The sequence below is a fragment of the Alexandromys fortis genome, unplaced genomic scaffold (genome assembly GCF_014885135.2).
Source record: "Alexandromys fortis isolate MF-2015 unplaced genomic scaffold, M_Fortis_MF-2015_v1.1 scaffold_362, whole genome shotgun sequence".
Taxonomy (NCBI): domain Eukaryota; kingdom Metazoa; phylum Chordata; class Mammalia; order Rodentia; family Cricetidae; genus Alexandromys; species Alexandromys fortis.
This window is the reverse complement of record NW_026068272.1, coordinates 475,261-496,338: the sequence shown is the minus strand read 5'-3', so window position 1 is coordinate 496,338 and position 21,078 is coordinate 475,261. Positions and strand designations below refer to the sequence as shown.

Sequence of the window (21,078 nt, the reverse complement as noted above, 5' to 3'; positions counted from 1 at the left end):
GGGGGGGGGGGGGGGGGGGGGGGGGGGGGGGGGGGGGGGGGGGGGGGGGGGGGGGGGGGGGGGGGGGGGGGGGGGGGGGGGGGAGGGGGAGGGAAATGAGTGGCTGGAAGGAGGCAGAAATTTTTCTTTCAATAATAAATAAATAAATAAATAAATACAAAATTTCCAAAATCAAGAAATGTAAAATAATGGCACGATCACTTAGCAGTCATTGTCCATTTTCAATACCATTGGGGAAACAACATGAACAGTAATTTTACTTCTTGATAAGTTATGGGACAGGCACTGCTCCAGGCATAGAATACATATAAAACAAGAGAAGATGCCTTTCCTCTGAGCATTCAAAATTGTCACAGCAAGGCAGGTGGGTGTATGCACATGTGTGCTTGCTTACACACGTGCATTTGCACATAAGCTGCACAAGGCCTTTATTTACTCCCAAATCCCCCAAAATAAGTATTGAAATAATAGTGGGGACAGAATTTCTTTTCCAGGTTGGCCCTGAAGCTCAAAGCAGTTCTTTTAGCATAAGGTCTTGCAACCTCACTGAATATTGAAATTTCTAGAGAGCTTTAAAAACTATAGCTGTTGGGGCCTGTCCCCAGACACTAGAATTTAACTGGTATGGGTGTAGCAACACAGTGGAGTTTTTCAAGTTCCTCAGAATTGAGTTCCATTGACTAAGAGCACCTCAGAATTTCCTGAGGATTAAACTTCCACCCTGTCCCACAAAAGCCTCCTTGCCTGGGAGAACAACAGAACAAAATTCCAAGAACCACCTTAACCACACCTGCAGCCCCAAAGAGGATCCACACTGAGCCCTGAGGTTAGCAGAGCATGCTGACCAGAGTGTGGCTGTGCAGAGCTGTGCCGAGTGGCAGGAGAGTATTTAGGATTGATTCTAAACATCTACATGAGAAGGAGCTGCCGAAAAGAGGAAAACTTTTTACTTCCTGATGATTAATTACAAGAATACAGTTCTGTTTCGAGAATTGTCTTAAATACTTTTTTTTCCTCAGCAGTGTAGAAAATACAAATAGAAAACATCACCCACAATCTCTAGCTTAAATATGAGTCATACTTTCTTCCGCTGTCTGTATGCAGACACACAATGCCCAGATTCCTACTGCATATTCTTTCTGGTCAGAGGTTATTTTCAGCTAACAGTATGTTGTGATGGCAGCCTCGGGCAAAGGTAACAGAGTAACTTCAGAAAGCATTATTGATGAGAAGAAAAGCTCACCCTGAGAATGCCTCTGATGGCCAGACCAGACACACTCGGTTCTGTGGAAGGTGACATCACAGGCAGTGTTGAGCAGAGGGGTAAAAAGCTGCTGCTGCGTATGCAGGTCTAGAAACTTCTTACCCCCCACTTGCAGCAATTCACCCAGATCTCTAGCTGGCCTTCCTAAAAGCATCCAGATGCCAGGCATGGTAGCACAGGCCTTTAGCCCAGCACGTGGGAGATAGGCGGATATCTGTGAGTTCAAGGCTAGCCTGGTATACAAAGAGAGTTCCAAGACAACTAAGAATGTTACCCAGAGAAACACTGTCTCAAAAGAAAAAAAAAGCATCTGGCTTCCATGAACAAATGCTTGTTCTGAGTCTCACTGAGACTCACTGAAAGTCTCTGTCCCTGTCCAGATTGGGGGATGGCTGTTTGCTCTGTAACCTATGGCAAGTCAGTGAAAACAGCTTGCTTTTCCTCCCTCTCTCCCTCCCTTTCTTTTATCCCCAATGCTTACCGTGTGTGTGTGTGTGTGTGTGTGTGTGTGTGTGTGTGTGTTTTAAAGATGAAACAACTCCAACCACAAGCATGATACCAGAAAAGGCCTACTGATGGACATTTGAGAATTTCTTAAAAAACAAGGCAGCTCCTTGCCTGGTCTTTTCATAGTTAAAATCTCCATTATCAGCGTCTCTATCAATAAATTGACATTAGAATTATTTTTGTGGGATAGAGAAATTACTTAGGGGTTAAAATGTTTATTTCACACATACAAGGATGCGAGTTCAAATCCCCAGGATCCCTGCGAGGGGCACTGAAGAACATACTGTAATCCCAGCATTCCTGCATCAAGAACCTGGAGAATCTCATGAGGCATCTAGCGTAATGTATGCAGAGATGAATGCCAAAGACAGACTGTGTCTCGAACAAGGCAGAAGGCAAGGACTAATGCCCAAGGTTGTCCTCTGGCTTCTACAGTGGCATGCACTCACACACACATCATAAACATGCATTTGAAAAGTTTTTGAAAATTATTTTTGTATTCTTGGCACAAAAAGATCAGGAAGTTGCTAAAGTATGGAGGCGAATGAGAGAAAAACTCAACAAAGGCAAACATTTCTTTTTCCTTTTCCTGTTAGAAAGCAAATGAGTGGATGGCAGAGATAGGTTTTGAAGACAAAAGACACTACGAGAAGAAACCACTGGAGTCAAGAAGAGACACTGGAGATTCCGGGGGCAGCTCATGCTGGCCTGAAGCACTTCTGAAATGATTAACTTGAGGAAAGGGAAATGCATCTTAAATAAGTTCCTCCATTGTTGTTTCAAAGTGAAGGTTTTTTTTGTCTTTTTTTTTAATTTATTTATTTATTTATTTATTAAAGATTTCTGTCTCTTCCCCACCGCTGCCTTCCCTTTCCCTCCCCCTCCCGCAATCAAGTCCCCCTCCCTCGTCAGCCCAAAGAGCAATCAGGGTTCACTGAGCAGTTAATAACAGAATCATGGGGCGAGGAAGGAGAGAAAGCCCTGGAAAGCAAATTTCAACACATTTCTTCCCTTTGGGCAAACGTGCACTTCGATTGCCCATAAAGCAGCGATCTGCCATGGTAGACTTCATCCATTTTTTAAACGTTGAAACAGGTGTCCACATGCCCTAAACAAGTATTTACTCATGAGCTCGGCCATCTGCAAAGTAAAAATTGTAAATTTTCCCAAGAAAGAGACATGTTTACTTTGGAGTCTAAATTAAGTCATTGTGGCTAATAAACAAATGATAACAAAATTACTTTAGTCAGAAAGAAAAAGCTTAAAAGAGGAATTATTTGTTTTTTTTAAAGTCCAAGTCAAGCTTCCCTTGGCCCTGAGGACTGTGGAGTATGTTGACATAGTAGGTCACACACACATCAACATGTTCTTGGCTACAAGCTTCTCACAGATATATTCAAAAGTCTTCTATTCATCTGAATTATATTATTTGTACTTGGGCATATCCTGACTATGAGTTACAGATGGACAAGTTCATCTGAAAATTGACTAATTAAAATATATTGATCATAAAATATGTACTGTTATCTTTTTCCTTAACACATCCTAAAGCTAATCTTAGCTGAACAGTTATCAGTACTTACCCCTGTGCAGCATAAGACAAGAATATAATTCAATGAAACCTTTACAAAATGTCAGATTAATTACATTCTTTCAGTGCAGATGGATTTAAGGAAATCATCTCTGAAAACAGTACTTCATTTAAAGTAAAATAAAGACAAAATCTTCTGTGATAAGTCAATGTGTAGGAGATGCCAAAATATTAAAACAGCCATATATTAAAGATGCTTTGCTATGAGTTTTTAAACTAAATACATTAAGTTTGTAACTATTGTGAGACAATGACCTAGACACACTAATGTTTTTGCAACTGTACAATAAGAAGGATCAGTGACACGGGAGAAATAAACTATGTCATGTGGGGCAAAAAAAAAATTCAAAGTTTAGAAAGGTCATTAATAGATAAGTCCACATGTATATTACATATTCACTGAGTTAACAAGCGCCAGCTATCTGCGGTGCACAAGTCTTCAAATGCATCTGTAACTGAAACTCCAGTTGGAATGGGAGTGAGCACACAGACAGCTTTTACCTCTCGCACACAGGTCAGCATGACATTTCTCTAAAGTGACTTTTTATGAGGTTTTGAAATTCAGTGCCATAAAAGTCTGATGCATAAATCACTTCTGCAGAACCCATTTATAATGTACTGCCTCATTGTGCAATGACTTCATGTTTCTGTGGGCTTAACAGATTTACTGCTCCTGGAGTTAAACATTAACAGGGGCAAAATATTTATCTCTTTGCCCAATAAAGATTAATATGCACTTTAAACCAATTTACATCCATGTATTTGTTAACAAAACACAAGTAATATGCTGTCATCCCAACCTGAAATTGGTTGTTTATGACATCACCTGTCATATTTGACACAAAATGGCATTTCAAAGAGTATTCAAGTTAGGAAATGTGCAAAATAGAAAACTCTAAAGCTGTATAATTAGATTACTAAAGCCTTCCCGCTATTGTTTTTGTGCTTTAACGTTCGTTCTCCAAGGGCCATCTTCTTTCTGTGTCTTTAAAGCCCCAATAAAGAAGAGATTAGTTTCATTTGCTGCTAATAGTATGCTATATAAAAGGAAACTGGGAGCGCCTGGATATACAGGCTGTCTTTTAAGATAAATTCTTCAGATGAGACTGGGAGAGTGTCAAAATTGGGGACATGTACTGTTGCCTTAAGTTCATCTCTTTATATGGTTTTCTAAGAGACTATAGGAAGGAGGAAGAGCCCCAGCCAAATGTTCTTTGACTATGGACTCTAAGTTGCTGGCTCAGATCTGTCTGGGTCCACCGCATGACTGCCTGAGTCCCTTCAGTGGATCAAAGCTCTAGGATTACTTTCCCCAACAAAAGGCTGCAATGTGAATAGCCCACTTACAAGGCATCACAACTTCCTCTGCAGAAAACCACCTCAAATCAAGACACCAGGGTACACCTTGGTGAGAAACATTCCCTTCCACATTGACTTAATTTCAAAATTGTAGATAAAACGAAAAGAAACACACGACAGATTCTATTTCAAACGTAATTCAAGCCATCATGGGCTACATAATGAGACCCTAGCTCAAATAAACAAGCAAAATACAGTTACACACACACACACACAATGATGAGCAAATTCTATTCTCAAGGATGGGTGACATATCATTTTTCCCTTAGAGAATACCCTATCTGTCTTTTCACAGGCTGTTCTAGCAGAAATTGCTACTCACAATCTGAGATATCTTTTGCTCTCTACCTCACCAAAACAGCATCTCCCCCTTGCAATGCTGGCCTGACAGTCCTCTGAAATCACTACCCCAATACTTTCTCCCTTTACATATCCTTTACAAAATGAAAAAGGCCTGCAGAGTTGCTCTTGCGTGTCTAATACCCACGTGCACAAACAGTGGCAACAGCCTGGAAGCAAAGTCATGTTATCCAAATGTCACATCTTACATCATAAGAAAGGGCATGGTACCATTAAAGCAACCAAATTCATAGTTGGACACAAGTGCATAAGAATGAAGTTTTTATGCCAAGCATGAAGACACATATCTACAATACCAGCACTCAGAAGGCCGAGGCAAGAAGATTGGCACAAGTTTGAGACCAGTCGGGCGGGTCTACATAGTGAGTTCCAGGACAGCCAAACTGTATGGTAAGGACTTGTTTCCAAACCAAATGAACATAAACACAGGAGCTTTACTCAGTTTAAGTACTTCTGTTGCCTTCATTACCTGTTCATGGCATGGGCTGTGGAGGTGGTTTTGCTGTTCTCTTTCTAATTGTCGTCACTGCTTTTCTAATACACCATATTCAATAAATGCAAATCGCTGAATGATCAAATGCAGGCATGCAAAAGAAAAGACCACATTTATTTCAAAGATGGCTACTTTCTAAAATTGGGACAAAGACAGGTATAAGTCTTGTTGCTTTAAACCACACCTCACAGAAACAATGCAACTGTGCAACACTCTGCTCGTCAACCTTACAGGGACAATGAGCACACACAGCCGCAAAGAGCTTCCGTCCATCATGTCAGTGCAGTGAGAGTGTCCCAAGAGAAAGGGACAGTGAGTTCCAGTTAGAACTGGAGATACAGGGAGAATAGAAAGGATTTAATAGTAACTGAAGAAAATGTGCTAAAGAATCATTTTTTTTAAAAGTCCAGTCATAATAAGAGTCCCAAATCAGAACCACAAATTTTAGGGGACCAAATTAGTATGGCTCTGGGGTTTTCTTCTCATGTTCAACCATCAGACTACAGAAAAGGGCAAGCATGTAGTGCCAATGACAGTAGACAAAATGTACAGCTAGGAGGGTGATGGAGCTGGGGCTGAGGTAGCAGATCTTTGTGATAAGACTAAGCAGACAATCAGTGGTGATATGTTAAGACCCAGAACCAAATCGAGGTATGGAAGTGTGGAAGAGACAGTGGCTTAGGACTTAGTAAGCAGAGAAGGAGAGAGAGTGCTGGGACTCCAGAAACAGGAGGGGTGAAGTACAAGGACCAGCTGAAATGGAAGGGGAGGGGCCGAGAGGGTGGTGGAGAAACCAGCAATCCAGAGCAACAGTGAGCCACCACTGTATGTGCCAAGAGCTAGTGAGGAGGATGGCAGAGGGCAGGGAGAAATTAGGACCCAGTTACTGAGGTCACACACAAAATGAAAACAAGTCCGGGGTTGACAGAAGCAGCAATGACTACTAGAAATGCGTGGCACATGTAGACATGGGACCATGTTTTCACAGTGAGTCAGGAAAAGCGAGAGAAGGTGAGGCCAGTTTCCACGTAGGACAAGAGTGCGGATCTACAGAAGGAGCAGGGGGAATCAAGGAGACAGTTACAGAATATATCTCTAAATGGAGAACACACACTATTTCTAGTGAATATTGTGTAGACTGGATTGCTCAAGAACAGAATTAACCAGTAAAATACCCTAAAATCCTTTATTCTAAAATGTCAAAAAGCATAACCACCATAAAGTGCATCAACTATTGTCATCTGGAGATTTATCATCACTCATCCTCACAGATACACTGTGACCTAGGTGTTACATTCATTTCAAGTAAGACAGAAGGACAGAAAGAAGCAACCTGCCCAAAGCCTGTGGCAGTGACACCCTGCTCTGTAACCCAGTATCTTTCCTGTTCTCAACCACTAGCAGAATTCAGATGACATCAAGTATGCCCTCTTCTATTATGTCTGTTTTTATTTTTAAATCATAAATCATTTCTTTTAAAGCTATGTGATGTCAATTCTCAGCCACATCAGAGGAGAATCGCCCCACATTTACTTGCATTGATAAGAATGCAACTATGTCTTCCTGGAAATGCCACACTTGCGGCTTCAAGGTGAAAAATACAACATGCTAAAAACACGACTGCGCTTGATTTTCAAGTTACTGACAACTTGGTGAATGGCCTGTTTTGTTTTCCTCAACAGAAACACAAAAACATCACACCATGAACTCTGGGGCATCTATTATTTTGTCTCAGTGTTTCCTCACCTGCAAAGAATACATACAACTTTAAACTGGATCAGTTTTGTTACTATTATTGATTATTACAAATAAAAATATCTTTAGAACATTTGATAAAACATCCCTGCGCTTTTTAGGCTGCTAGGTCATTTCCTTATTCAGACAATGAGTTGGGTTTGGTCTTCTGGGAGATAATGGGTCTGAAACATACTAAAACAATCATGGATATCCTCTAGTTTGGGTGAAAAATGTTCTGTTTAACTTAAATAAAAACGAGCATACATATACACACATACACAGAGACAGAGACACACAGAGAGGGAGACAGACACAGACAAGACATGACGCAGAGACATGGAGAGAGAGTGTGAGTGTGTCAAATAGCCTGGACTAGATTTCAACCTCTGATTCTTCTGCCTCCATCCCCCAAGAGCTAGGATTATAGGGTACACCACCACTCCAGGCTCAGACAAAGAAGGGAGACAGGCCCAGCATTAAGAACTATGAGAGAGGTCCAATACAAATTATGCCAGTGGGAAGCCGGGTGCCTAAGATATGTTGGGTGTGATAACTATTTAAGTCTTCCTCAATTGATAGTTTGGGCATATTAATCTTCCATGGTGGTAATGGGCTTCAATGGAAAGAGCTCTCGATCCACTAAGACAATCTGCAGTGGTGAGTTAACGTTCCTCCCTGAAAGCACCTTCTCCATAGCAAAGACGCTTGTCTGGTCTCCATCAGGGATCAGGAATTAGATGAGGTGACTCCAGCCTCTATACCCAGATGACAGACCCAGAGACACTCCTCTTGTAGAGGAGAAGCCGCTTGCTTGCCGGCCTCTCTCGGAGGCTGTGAGGAGGAGAGCCAGGAGGTACCCTGCCCTGGCCGATACACACATGCAGGCTACCCCACAGAAGCAAGCGGAGCTCTGTGACCAGCCTGTGTGAGTCTGTGAGACTCACTCCATTTTGCTGCCTCCTGTCCCCTGCTATAGGAAGGGCTGCTTCACAGGCTCATTGTTGCTTCACCAACTGCAAGGACGGAAATATTTCGATGCAATAAAAATTCTTTTGGTGTTTTTACTCCCTCCTCATCCATGCAAAACAGGAAAGCATGACACATTGCCTTTTATGGTTATGAAAGATCCAGATGAAGGTTCTTCGTGTTCTCAGACAATTGTGCTCACAATATTAACACAAGACTTCCCAACTGCACACTGTTTAAAGAGGGAAAATGCCTTATATGCTCTCAGTGTATATCTCCAGGGAAGACAGAGTCGACAACTGCTTACTGAACCAGGCCACTGAATAATCAAACAGGGAGTTCATGGAAATAATAAAATTAATATGTTTGCAGAAGGTTGCCTAAAATGAGAATGAGAAGGTAATTTTAATTGGATTTTCAAAAAAATATATTTTTTTTTTACTTTCAGATATTTGGGCCACACCCCTAACAGTATGGTCCATGGCACACTTCCTACCTAAGGCACAAATCTGTTCTTACATGATAAGTTTGTAAATTTGCTTGCTGTTCAATAACCATCATCACAAAAAGCCATCATCTGACTGGCAGGACTTTTCCTCTGTCTCATTATATCTGAGACCTTTTCCTCACTAAGGCATGTGGTCTATGGAGTCTTCCATTTCGTGCAAAGAGTCTAACTGGTGTTATCATTTAGTGATACACAGGCCATGAATACTTTTCCTCAACTGCTAGGTGAAGGCATTATTTTTGTTCATTTTATTTTATGTATGTGGTGTTTTTCCAGCGTGTATGCTGTGTACCCATGGAGAGAATCAGATCCCCTGAAAATGGAGTTACAGACAGTTGTGAGCCACCATGTGGATGGGTGCTGGGAATCAGCCAAACTCTGGAAGAGCAGCCAGTGCTTTTCACCACTGAGCCATCCCCCAAGCACCCTAATTTTTAAAGCGAGTATCATAAAATTTTAAGGCTGAACCTTTGGAGATTATAACTGCTCGTTTCTGGAATTATAGACAAGGCTGGAGTCTGATTTCTTAACTTCCAATATTATACCAAATGTGCTAAAGGCCATCCAATTTAAACTACTTAGAAAAGTCTAATCCCCAAATCTGCATTTACAAATGATTATGAACTTTATATAAGGAGTTTTCCTAATTTCCCCCACATGGGAGGATTAGGGGCCAAAAGGTTTCTTAAATAACGAGCCATATGGTTTAAGAAGTCAGTTACTATGTGAAATAATGAATATCAAATATATAGGAATATATGACAGTTAACTACAAACCAAGATTTGTAATTGATTTTTAGATAACATGAGTCATATAAAATAACTTTGATTACTAATACTAGCAATAAAAGTAACATAACCCTGCCTTCTTCAAAAAAGTTCCATGTGAAAAGACAAACATTCGACCTTCTAATGGCCTCACGAGTTTCCAATCAATAAAATAGAATCAACCCACACTTACTTCAAATTAAAGGTAGTGCTTACATTTACAGAGAATTATATTCCTTAATAAAACTTCTGGCTCCCAATAATATAATCAGACTTGAAATTTCCCATGGAAAGAATTATGAAGGGGCTGGGACAATGTCTCAGTTGGTAAAGTGCTCGCTATGCAAATGTGAGGGTCTGAGCTCAGATGCCCAGCACCCAGGGAAAGGAGCCAGGTGTGATGGTGAGCGACCGCAATCCCAGAACTGGGGAGGCAGGGGCGGGAAAATTCCTAGGCGTGCTGGCTAGCCAGCCTCACTGGATCAGCACATTCTAGGTTTAGAGAGACCCCATCTCAGAAAGAAGCTGACACGTTGATGCTGACCTCTAGCCTCAGCGTACACATGTCCCACACACATCTGTGCACACCCACACATGAACATGTGCACACAAAAAAGGAGGAAACAGCGAAGGCTTCATGTTCAAAATTTATTTAAAAACTATTTGATGGTCACACTTCATCAATATTGTAATGTTTGGTTACAATAACATTTAAATCTATAAAACAATGAAATTCATTAAGCATAAAATTTCTCTATAGTACGCTTCATTTCCTAATGAAGGAAGAGCTTTAATTTTTTTCTCTGTAACTCTTATTCACTTATATTAAAACAAAAACAAATTCACTGGAGTCATCTAGTCCCAAAGGTTTTCTCTAGAAATATGTTGCAGTTTGTATTTGGTCCCTGCCCCCAGGTGAAACAGCCAAGACACTGCCATGCATAGCAACCCACCTAGTATGCAACACTAAATACGTAGATGTGTCTGGGGAGCCCCTGACTGCCATGGTACCCAAGTATCCATCACCCTGAAACTTCTATTCTGAAGAAACTGGCACATTTGAAGTTATTTTTTAAAAATAAATTATTCTTGTTGACATCTTTTCCTCTGCAAATTTCACTATATTAAATATAGAACATAAGTTGCTAGAGGAAATGAGATCAATATTCCATAACTTACTTGAAAAACACATTTCTGTTTAATTACATGAAAACAAGTTAAATGCAACTAAGAACAATTTCTCAGACAACTAACGAATGAATGAATGAATGAGTGAATGAATGAATGAGCTAGCCACCATGATTTTTTATGTTTTGGTTTCCTCCCTGTCAGTGCTCAGCAGCATTAGGTATAGCTGAGTGTGTCCCCTAGAATACCTCTTCTCTTGGATGGATGGATGGATGGATGGATGGATGGATGGATGGATGGGTGATACTACTGCCACTGTGATTTCTACCACTAGACCAAGCATTCTTTCAAGTCTCTGGTTTTTACTGTTTCTCTTAGACTTGACATCTCAAGAGTCCTCAGATCTTCTTTACATACCTCCCTCCAGGGTGTTGTTGGGCATTTCTGTAAGTAATTTTTTCATGTTAATGCTTCTAACTTATCTCTTGAATTCCACAATTTACATGTCTCATCTGCAAGACCTCTACATGTGCATATGTAAAAACCCATTCCAAATGAATATGGAGAAAAGATAACTTTTGGCCAAACCCTGGACCTGTTCACCTCACCCCAAACTTGTACCTAAACCAATTTTTATTCTCATATCATAGCAAAAAGCACCACCATCAACCTGGTCACTAAAGCTAGGAATCTAATAGCCACTCTTGGTTCTGCTCCAAGAACACTTCTTTCTCCTGATGGTAACAGATTTCATGAAAACTATATTGAACAAGACATGAAACTATATCTTCCCAAGACAGTGGCACACTAGAAAATTAAGGAAAGGAAATGAGATAGCTTATAGTATTTTCAAGTGTATCTATTGGGCACAGCCTGGAGTGAGGCTGAGAGAGTTTAGTAAATGAATGCAAGAGAAATGATCTAGTATTGTTTTAATGCTGGACAGTTTTGGATGCTCACAAAAACCCATGTGGAAGAGTCATGCTTCAAAATCAAAAACAGGCCTACACCTCCAAAAAAAATCTCATTCTTTATCTGAAATAACATTCATTTAGGCTAAAATTATCTCAAAAAAATATAGCCTTGGGTTGGAGAGGTAGCTTCCTAGCTAAAAGCACTTGCTACACTTCCAGAGGATCAAAGCTCTAATGTTGGGTGGGGCTCACTATCACCTGTAACTCCAGCTCAGGGGACCCAACACACTCTTCCAGCCTCCACAGGCAGGCATTCCATAGGCATGCACACACACAGACACATACACACACACATACACACACAGACACATACAAACACAGACACACACACACATACACACACAGACACATACAAACACACAGACACGTCCACACACACAGACACATACACAGACAAAGAGATAGACACAGACATGAAGACACAGAAAGAAACAGAGACAGACAGGGAAACTTTATTTTTAGAATACCAATTCTCAAATGTCACATGAATTTTTGTGTAAAATCAACAGCTCCTTATACACTGCCTCTCTGAAGTCCGCAATCAAGGATAATTACACTGGAGAATAAAAACAAAGGTAGTACAGTTTTAATAGCATCTCACATGCTCTATAAAATATTCTGAATTCATAAAACATAGAGAAACAAAGATGAGCATTCCTCTTAAGACTTTACTCCTTACAGAGAAAAAGATTTCCTTAAATATTCTGTAAGGTGACATCAAAGACAGCAGCTTGTACTCTATACTAACAATCATTCGTGCACCTCCGGAATTGGGTTCTCCTTCCCTATTAATTATTATTCCATCCTACTGTCAATAAATAGGCAAAGCTCTGTGTGGTTTTAGTGTTTGTCTCCAACATCTAAAGGCTGATTAGTCTCTTACAATGAATAAAAATACCATCAGGGAGATATTCATAAGTCACTTACTTCTACTGCCAATTTCCAATTAATGAAAGAATATGTCAAGCTGGTAAAGGTTTGTTGATCACCCAAATTAGGTTTTGACGATGCATGGATATTTAAAGCCTGGAGTCTGTCCCTGATGAGTGCATGGGACAGACATACCTTCATTTAAACCCAACAGCCAAAAGAAAGAGAGAGAGAAAAGAAAAAAGGAATAAAAGTTTCTTTTAAAATTGGTTATTCCTCCCTAGAAATCCCTTATTCTAAAGAGTTCTTTCTCGCTTTTCCTTAATAAATCTGCATTCATTCTGCTCAAATGAATAAATAAAACTTTAAAAAGCAATAAAAATGTTATATAGTCAGTCACTTGTGATGTGAATGATCTCAGTCAAACTGCATATTAAATTATTGAAACAAATTACTGTTGACAAAAATGAGGGTAAATTTTTTTATTTCAAAAAATGTGCCAAACCATCACAATATATAATGTAGGCAATATAAAGAAAAGTATATAATGCAAGAAAAATACCCAAGATAATGTGGAAGTTTAGATCTTAGTGAAATAACATGAAAATAACTGTAATCACTTCAAGAATCATGAATTCTTACAAGCACTCAATTTGAACTACCTGTCTACTTACAATGTCTTTTAAAATATACAAAGAAAATATTGTATACTATATTCAGATGATTAGTTAAGAAGATTCTCCATATCTACTGCAAAGCACAGAAATTGCACAAAAGCAGACCATACCCACTTAAAAAGACACAATACTGTCCTTACACACACATAGTGGGGAAGGGAGGGAGAAATGGAGGACTTTGTTTTAAGAATGGCTATAATTTGAATTTTAACTTTCATCTTTTCTTACCTAAGTACAAATTTCCCTTGCCTAGAAGGGAATGCTGTAATGTACTAGGGAGCCAATGTTTACTCCAGGAGTGGGGTGGGGCCCCACATGTACAGCTCTATTACTATCTGTTAGAAGCCTGAAGGCCTAGTTAATCTGTATTTTAAAACAAAACAAAAAAGCTGCCTCTGTGCTCTTAAATATCGAGACAACATATTCTACTAGACTGGGCTTTAGTTGGGACCGAGGATAAGCGGCTCACTTATTAGTACTTATATTGGTCATATTTGTACTTATTTTCATACATTGTACAAAAAACAGGGTATGTGGCTGGGGGGTTATAGTTTAGTAGAAGGCCTGCTTTTTATGGGAAAGGGCCAAGATTTGAGCCCCAGTAACACATATGCACAGTATGTGAGTCTATTATTTGTGTCTATAAATATATGTGCATGTGTGTATGCAAGGAAACACTGGCTTAAGACTCAGAAACCTGAAAAGTCTTCACAGTTCAAGGTAGTGTATTGAACTGAAAAGACCAGTGACTGCAATAGACAAAACCCAGGGAAGCTACTCCAAATATTTTTACAAACCCTCCATTCCTCCCCACCAAAAATGTTGGCAGAAGTTTGTAATGCTAAGTTAAATGTACACTAGAAATAAAAATAAAGTTTACTATTCTCAATCATATTTTACATCCTAAATAAAGGTTTGAAAATCCAAATTCATGAAATCAATGCACAGTCTCTGTAGTGAGCAGGCCAACAACCCTTCTATGCTTAGATGACTGTTCCCTCATCTAACTGATTCACACTCTTTACCCTCCTTTGCCTCTAATAATAAATACATGAAGATCAGGAATGAAAAAGAGAGACCAAAAAAGTCCACAGAAAGGGATCAATCTTAATATCTAGCGCTATGAGTCATTAGTTAAATTATGGCAATTTACTAAGCAGAATCCAAGATCCTCTACAAACTTATACTGCTATTTTTTTCTTTTTTAAAGAATGAAGCATGTCTACAATATAGGTTTAACTCAAAATACTATAAAATTACCAAGAAAGTCTGAATTAATAGACACCATGTAATGAGCACTGGCCTCTTGAGAAGGCGGAACTGTAGCAGTTTTTCCCTTTTCATTTTACATACATTTATTTTAGAGCTTTTCATTTCATAATGATCATATATATATACAAAAATAAAAAGATTAATTTTTAATTTTAAAAAAGTTCAGAATGAATACTGATATAAGAAATTTTGAGGAGTTTTTAGACCAGCCCTTACTCTAGGGATGAAAACAAAAGTCCAGGGGCTTATTTCCCACATGCTTAGTGGCATCATCATAGACTTAACCTCAGAGGTAAATAGAAGATGGTATGGGAGGTTCTTCTGTCTATGTGTTGCTTTTATTGGTTAACGAATAAAGAACTGCTTTGAGCCTATGACAGAGAAGAACAGAAGTAGGCAGGGAAAGCTGAACTGTATGCTGGGAGAAAAAAAAGGCAGAGTCAGAGAGAAGCCATGTAACAGAGATAGACGCTGGGAACTTTAGCCGGTAAGCCACAGCCATGTGACAATACACAGATTAATGGAAATGGATTAAATTAAGATGTAAGAGTTAGCCAATAAGAAGCTAGTGCTAGCCAGGCGGTGGTGGCGCACGCCTTTAATCCCAGCACTCGGGAGGCAGAGGCAGACGGATCTCTATGAGTTCGAGGCCAGCCTGGTCTACAAGAGCTAGTTCCAGGACCTGCACCAAAAGCTACAGAGAAACCCTGTCTCGAAAAACCAAAAAAAAAAGAAGAAGAAGAAGAAGAAGAAGAAGAAGAAGAAGAAGAAGAAGAAGAAGAAGAAGAAGAAGAAGAAGAAGAAGAAGAAGAAGAAGAAGAAGAAGCAGCAGCAGCAGCAGCAGCAGCAGCAGCAGCAGCAGCAGCAGCAGCAGCAGCAGCAGCAGCAGCAGCAGCAGCAGCAGCAGCAGCAGCAGCAGCAGCAGCAGCAGCAGCAGCAGCAGCAGCAGCAGCAGCAGCAGCAGCAGCAGCAGCAGCAGCAGCAGCAGCAGCAGCAGCAGCAGCAGCAGCAGCAGCAGCAGCAGCAGCAGCAGCAGCAGCAGCAGCAGCAGCAGCAGCAGCAGCAGCAGCAGCAGCAGCAGCAGCAGCAGCAGCAGCAGCAGCAGCAGCAGCAGCAGCAGCAGCAGCAGCAGCAGCAGCAGCAGCAGCAGCAGCAGCAGCAGCAGCAGCAGCAGCAGCAGCAGCAGCAGCAGCAGCAGCAGCAGCAGCAGCAGCAGCAGCAGCAGCAGCAGCAGCAGCAGCAGCAGCAGCAGCAGCAGCAGCAGCAGCAGCAGCAGCAGCAGCAGCAGCAGCAGCAGCAGCAGCAGCAGCAGCAGCAGCAGCAGCAGCAGCAGCAGCAGCAGCAGCAGCAGCAGCAGCAGCAGCAGCAGCAGCAGCAGCAGCTAGTGCTAATGGGCCAAACAGTGATTTAGTTAATACAGTTTCTGTGTGATTATATCAGGTCTAGGCTAGCCAGGCAGCTGGAAACCAACAAGTGCCCTTCTTCCTACAATAAGAAAAACTAATACTAGCTAAAGTATTTACAGGTGAAATTATGTAATCCATAAAGTTTGACTCAAATTAATCCAATCTGTAGGATAAGGAGGAGAAGGTAGAAGTAAAATCAATTAGGCTTGTGATAATTACTTGACCTAGGTTACAAGATGATACAATAGTCTTTCTGCCTTTTGTGTGTATTTTAAAATCCTATAATTATTTTAAGCATATGTGCATGTGTACCCATAAACACATATGTGCCCACACACAAAACAAGAAGAAGGAGTAGAGAAAGGAAGGGAGGGAGGAAGGGAGGAAAGAACAGAGGAAGGAAGGAAGGGAGAGAGGGAGGGAGAGAGGGAGGGAGGGAGGGAGGGAGGGAGGGAGGGAGGGAGGGAGGGAGGAAGGATTTATTGACTGTCTTATGTTCTAATTTCAGGAGGCTAGAGTTGGTCAAATAAAAAACTATGAATTCCAATAAGGCTAGATCATAATAGCTAGATATCCACCAAGTATGTTTAAAGTCATAAATCCAAAATAAATTTAAATATATAAAAATTAATCAATCAACTCTAACACATGATAGATCAATTTATGATCTTGAAAAAACAAGAGTAAACAAAAGAATCAAGCATTTGTCAATATAAAACAGTCTGAAAGCCTTCAACATAGATGAGGATATCACTGGGGAGATGAAAATAATGTCAGTTTTCCTCCTAATAAGGTGGTTTACTTTGTGGAGACAGAAGGTGAAGATGGTGGTGGTTTAAATGTGTGCATAAAGTCAGCAAGAGAACTCTCTAGCAAGGGAACATTTAGGGAAAATTTTATTGTTCCGTTTATAATTAAGAATTTCAGGCTTACAAGCTTGGAGTGATTCGCTCAGATCACACAGTAATTGATAGAGATACAGTTGGAACACAGCTGTCCTGACTATAAACCTGACCTCTCACCCAGGACAATGTGATTGCCAACTTTTTTTAAAGGATAGCTTACAAAAAGCGATACTTCATAATTCGTTAAGTGTAACTTGAAAATGAAATCAACAAGCTTCACCTATAAAACAACATTTTGTTCTGATGGTAAGCAAGAAAAGCTAGAATGGAAAAAAATAAATAACGGGTAGATTTAATTAATAAAACTACTTGGTGCTGTGTGGAAGAGTAGGCCTAAGTTAATTCATGTAACAGCTAGGCTTAGATTTGCTATGTAACTCACAGTAATTTATAAGTACAATTAGTAAATATTTATCTGATCTTAAGAAGGAATTTTGTAACAATTTTGTAACAAGGAAATTCCTATGAATGCCACTGAGTTAATTACTGACATGTCCTAAGTCAGTTCATCTTCAGAGCTACCTTTAAAAAAAATGGTAGCTAGAGCCTCAGTTCTTTGTTTCTTTGTATTTTGTTGTTGTTTTTGGAGACAGGATTAGCCCTATGTGTCCTGGAACTCACTCTTTAGACCAGGCTGGCCTCGAACTCAGAGGTCCTCCTGCCTCTGCCTCCTGAGTGCTGAAATTAAAGGTGTGCACCACCACCACCAGGCTAGAGCCTGGAGTTTTTTGTTTGTTTCAGTCAGGGAACTAAGACGCACAAGTAGGCACAGCTTAGCTGGAATGGAGACTCACTGAGCGACATCATTATCCACTGTTTGCAATCACCAGACAGTCCATCTTTCTGTTGACCAACCTTGCTCTAACTCAGCACAATTCTCATTGATGGCTGAACAATCTTAATAGAATTCCAAGCTCTCTAGAGAGCCTCTATGAATCCATTCCTTTTCTGCCTAAACTTCTATGCTTAACTTCATATATATAATATTTTGACCCATGGCACTTCAAAGTCACCTAGAAACATATCAGAAGGTCATGGCTTTATATAGATTCTTGTTGTTATCTTCAGTTTGTAAGACACCTCTGTTACCCTGAAAGAGAAAATAAAATAAATATGTACCTTTTCAGACTGGAGATGTGGCTCAGTGGTAGAATGTCAAGCATGCAAAAGGCCCTAGGTTCAAGAACACCCCAACATCTAGGAGTGGAGATTGACACCTAGACATTTGGTCTGCATTAGAGCATCTTCCGAACGAAAAGTGAAATAATTAGAGCAGAATATCTTAAATTCATGAACTCATTTTTTTAGATTTTTATCAACCTAGCTATTTTGAGTTGCTATTCACTAAACACTACAAGCTATGTCAGTGCCGGGGCCATATGTTGCGAGTCAACGGGACTCTTTTCCTCGTAGCATTCTCTCTTTCACTGGCAGGTTTTCCTTCGATCTGTCATCTGGCAGAGCTCACTCTGCAGAGTTGATGATTTTCCATAGGTTATGTTTTCAGGCTGAATCATAGATCTTTTGTAGCTATAATCTGCTGCAATTCACATCACACCCTTACAATATTTAAAACCCTTTTTTCAAAAGGAAAAAGGTTTTCACCATGTTCACAACCAGTCCAATACCAAAGTGACTTTAGTTACTGGGTGGAAGCAGTTGGGGTTTAGAATTTTAAACCTAGTATCTACCACAATGCTGTAACTCAGAATTTTATATATTCTTAACAAAGGTTGTTTGCATCAGTCAAAGTACTTCACAAATGTTACATTGCGTGACTTGGTTCTGATTTATGACTGAGATTGTTAGAACTTGTATTCTGTGCCCTTGCTACACATGTACATTGTAAATATTACATAAGAAGATTGGAATGCAATAGTCATAGAAATAATTGCAGGGTATTACATAATCAGAAGTCTGTTTCTAGTCTTTTATTAGTCTAGTCTCATCCCACTAAGCAAAATACATGCACTAGGTGAAAATAAAGTGAGTTCTAGAATATTTTTATGTTACCCTTACATTTAAGATTTTAATTACTAAAATTGTGAACCATAAATTTTTGTTAAAAAAAAAAACAGACATTGCAGAAAAAAGATGGGTTCACTCACCTACTCAAATAAGAACTCATCTACATTTTTATTAAGTCATATATATGTATATATGTGTATGTATATATACATAGATAAATACAAGCAGATATTCATTTATATTTTTAAAAGAAAAAGTTTACTAAATAAATTCAGTAAGCCCTCTGCTTCTAAGGGTTCTGAATCTGATAATTCAACTCAACTAAGGGTTACAATACTTTTTAAAAACTGACCATGAACAAAACATGTAGACTTCCCATGCCATTATATTCCTTAAGCAATGTGATACATTTAATGATTTCAACAGCAGTAGAAATTCTAAATAATCAAGAGATGATTTATCTAGAGAAAAATGGAATTAGTTACATGAAATTGATACTCCATTTTACTTAAGTGACTTGGACTGTCAGTGACTTTGCTCTTGGAATATCTTGGCTGTAATGTATTCAGGGAAGTCTGATACAATGCAAGCAAGTGCAAAAGTGAATCCAAGCAAACCTGCCACAAGAGCTGGAACTCCTAAAAACACCACATGTCTATGAACAGCCAATAAGGAATAGGCAAGAGTGTTCACTCCCCTCCTGGCCTTCTGCAGTCTCCTTTAGCCTATGTTCCTTCACTGTACACAGCCGCCCCACTGAAATAAATCTTAAGGCTCCATTTCAACTATACCTTCCCACTACTTTAAAACTTTAAATGATGTCTTACTGTATCTTCTAATTGCCATTTCATATTCAACCATCATGTTTCCATCCACAGAATTTGGCCCAATGACTTCACAAACTTCCCCAGTTCCACTCTGCTTGCACTTCTGTTCTTCTTGGAAGTAACCAATATGTAAGGTCATGTTTTATAAGAAGAGAGATTTGAACCAGGTGAAACCCATAATATAGAGTACTCAGATTGAGAGACAAAACTGACGAAAGTATAGCGGATTTGTCCAGACTAATTGCTCTGCTGTATTTGCTAGAACAGAAAACTGACGTACGTGGCTGAAGAACAAGGTGATGCTCAAAAACGTCTAGATCACAGTGTCTGTTACTCACCTACTTCATGCCTATGGAGTTTAAAATAAATCCATGGGCTCTTTGACACTTTCCCCTGAATAATAAGGGGGCAAACTCCATTCCTCTTAAGTGTGGGCTGGACTGAAGATTTATGAAGTGAACAGGAGGGAGCAACAGCGTATGATTCCAGATGTGAGTCCATTAAAGGCCATGATGTGGCTTTCCTCTCTTCTTTCCTCTCCTGCTCCCTGCCTTTCCTCTCTGCTTTCTTCTCCTTGCCTGCTCTGGAGAAAATCAGGTGCCATTTTTTAAAAGAATCAAGCAGATGATGAAGAAGTCCATGTGACTGGGCTTCCTGTCAACAACCATAAGACTTACTGACATAAGACATCCTGAGAACGGGTCCCTCATCCTAAAATCCTTCAAATGACTAAAGTGCCTGTCGCTACAACTGACTGCAGCCACATCACAGGGCCACATGGAACCTGGCAGCTAACCCCAGAACAACTGGGTTGTGATGAATGCTTACGTATTAAGTCAGGAAGCTATCAATTAAGCATAGTTTACCAATAAATAACTAATATACTTCTTACTGATAAATGTTTACAAGAAGAGTATTAGAAGCTTCAGATACACATCTTCGAAATAACATTCCAAAACAATATACTAAAGAATAAACAGATTTTTAATTTGTTGAATTGCTGCTATGACTGAGGAGCCATGACCTCATTCATTGTATTTAACAGTGTTTGTGCGCATATGTGTGTGGGTGCCTCAAGTACAATCCCCAACTCATATCATAATTTAATTATTAAATAGACTGGTGGATTTCTTTTCAAGGATGTCTCTGAAGCATATTTTCTTGCAATAATTCAGATTTCATGGCACTAGGCTTCTTAGGCAAAACTAGGCAGAGCAAATGGAGATTTTATATATATTTTCCAAATATGTTGAATTAGGAGCGGCGGGGCTGCATCCCTGGCACCCGGCCGCCCGCATGGCTAGTTTATACCCAGAAATAATTACACGGAAACTGTATTCTTTCAAACACTGCCTGGCCTGGCTAGGTCCAGTTTCTTATTGGCTAGCTCTTACATATTGTTCTAACCCATTTCTAATATTCTGTGTAGCCCATGAGCTGGCTTACCAGAGAGGATCTTAACCTGCGTCTGTCTGGAGTGGGAGCATCATGGCGACTC

The 21,078-nt window shown here is 39.9% G+C and overlaps 1 protein-coding gene across 1 annotated transcript in view; it reads right to left on the bottom strand.

The window, feature by feature from the left end:
• The window catches only part of Babam2 (BRISC and BRCA1 A complex member 2), a 313,631-nt gene that overhangs the window by 123,082 nt on the left and 169,471 nt on the right, over nucleotides 1-21,078 (bottom strand). The gene's annotated exons all lie outside the window — the stretch shown is intronic.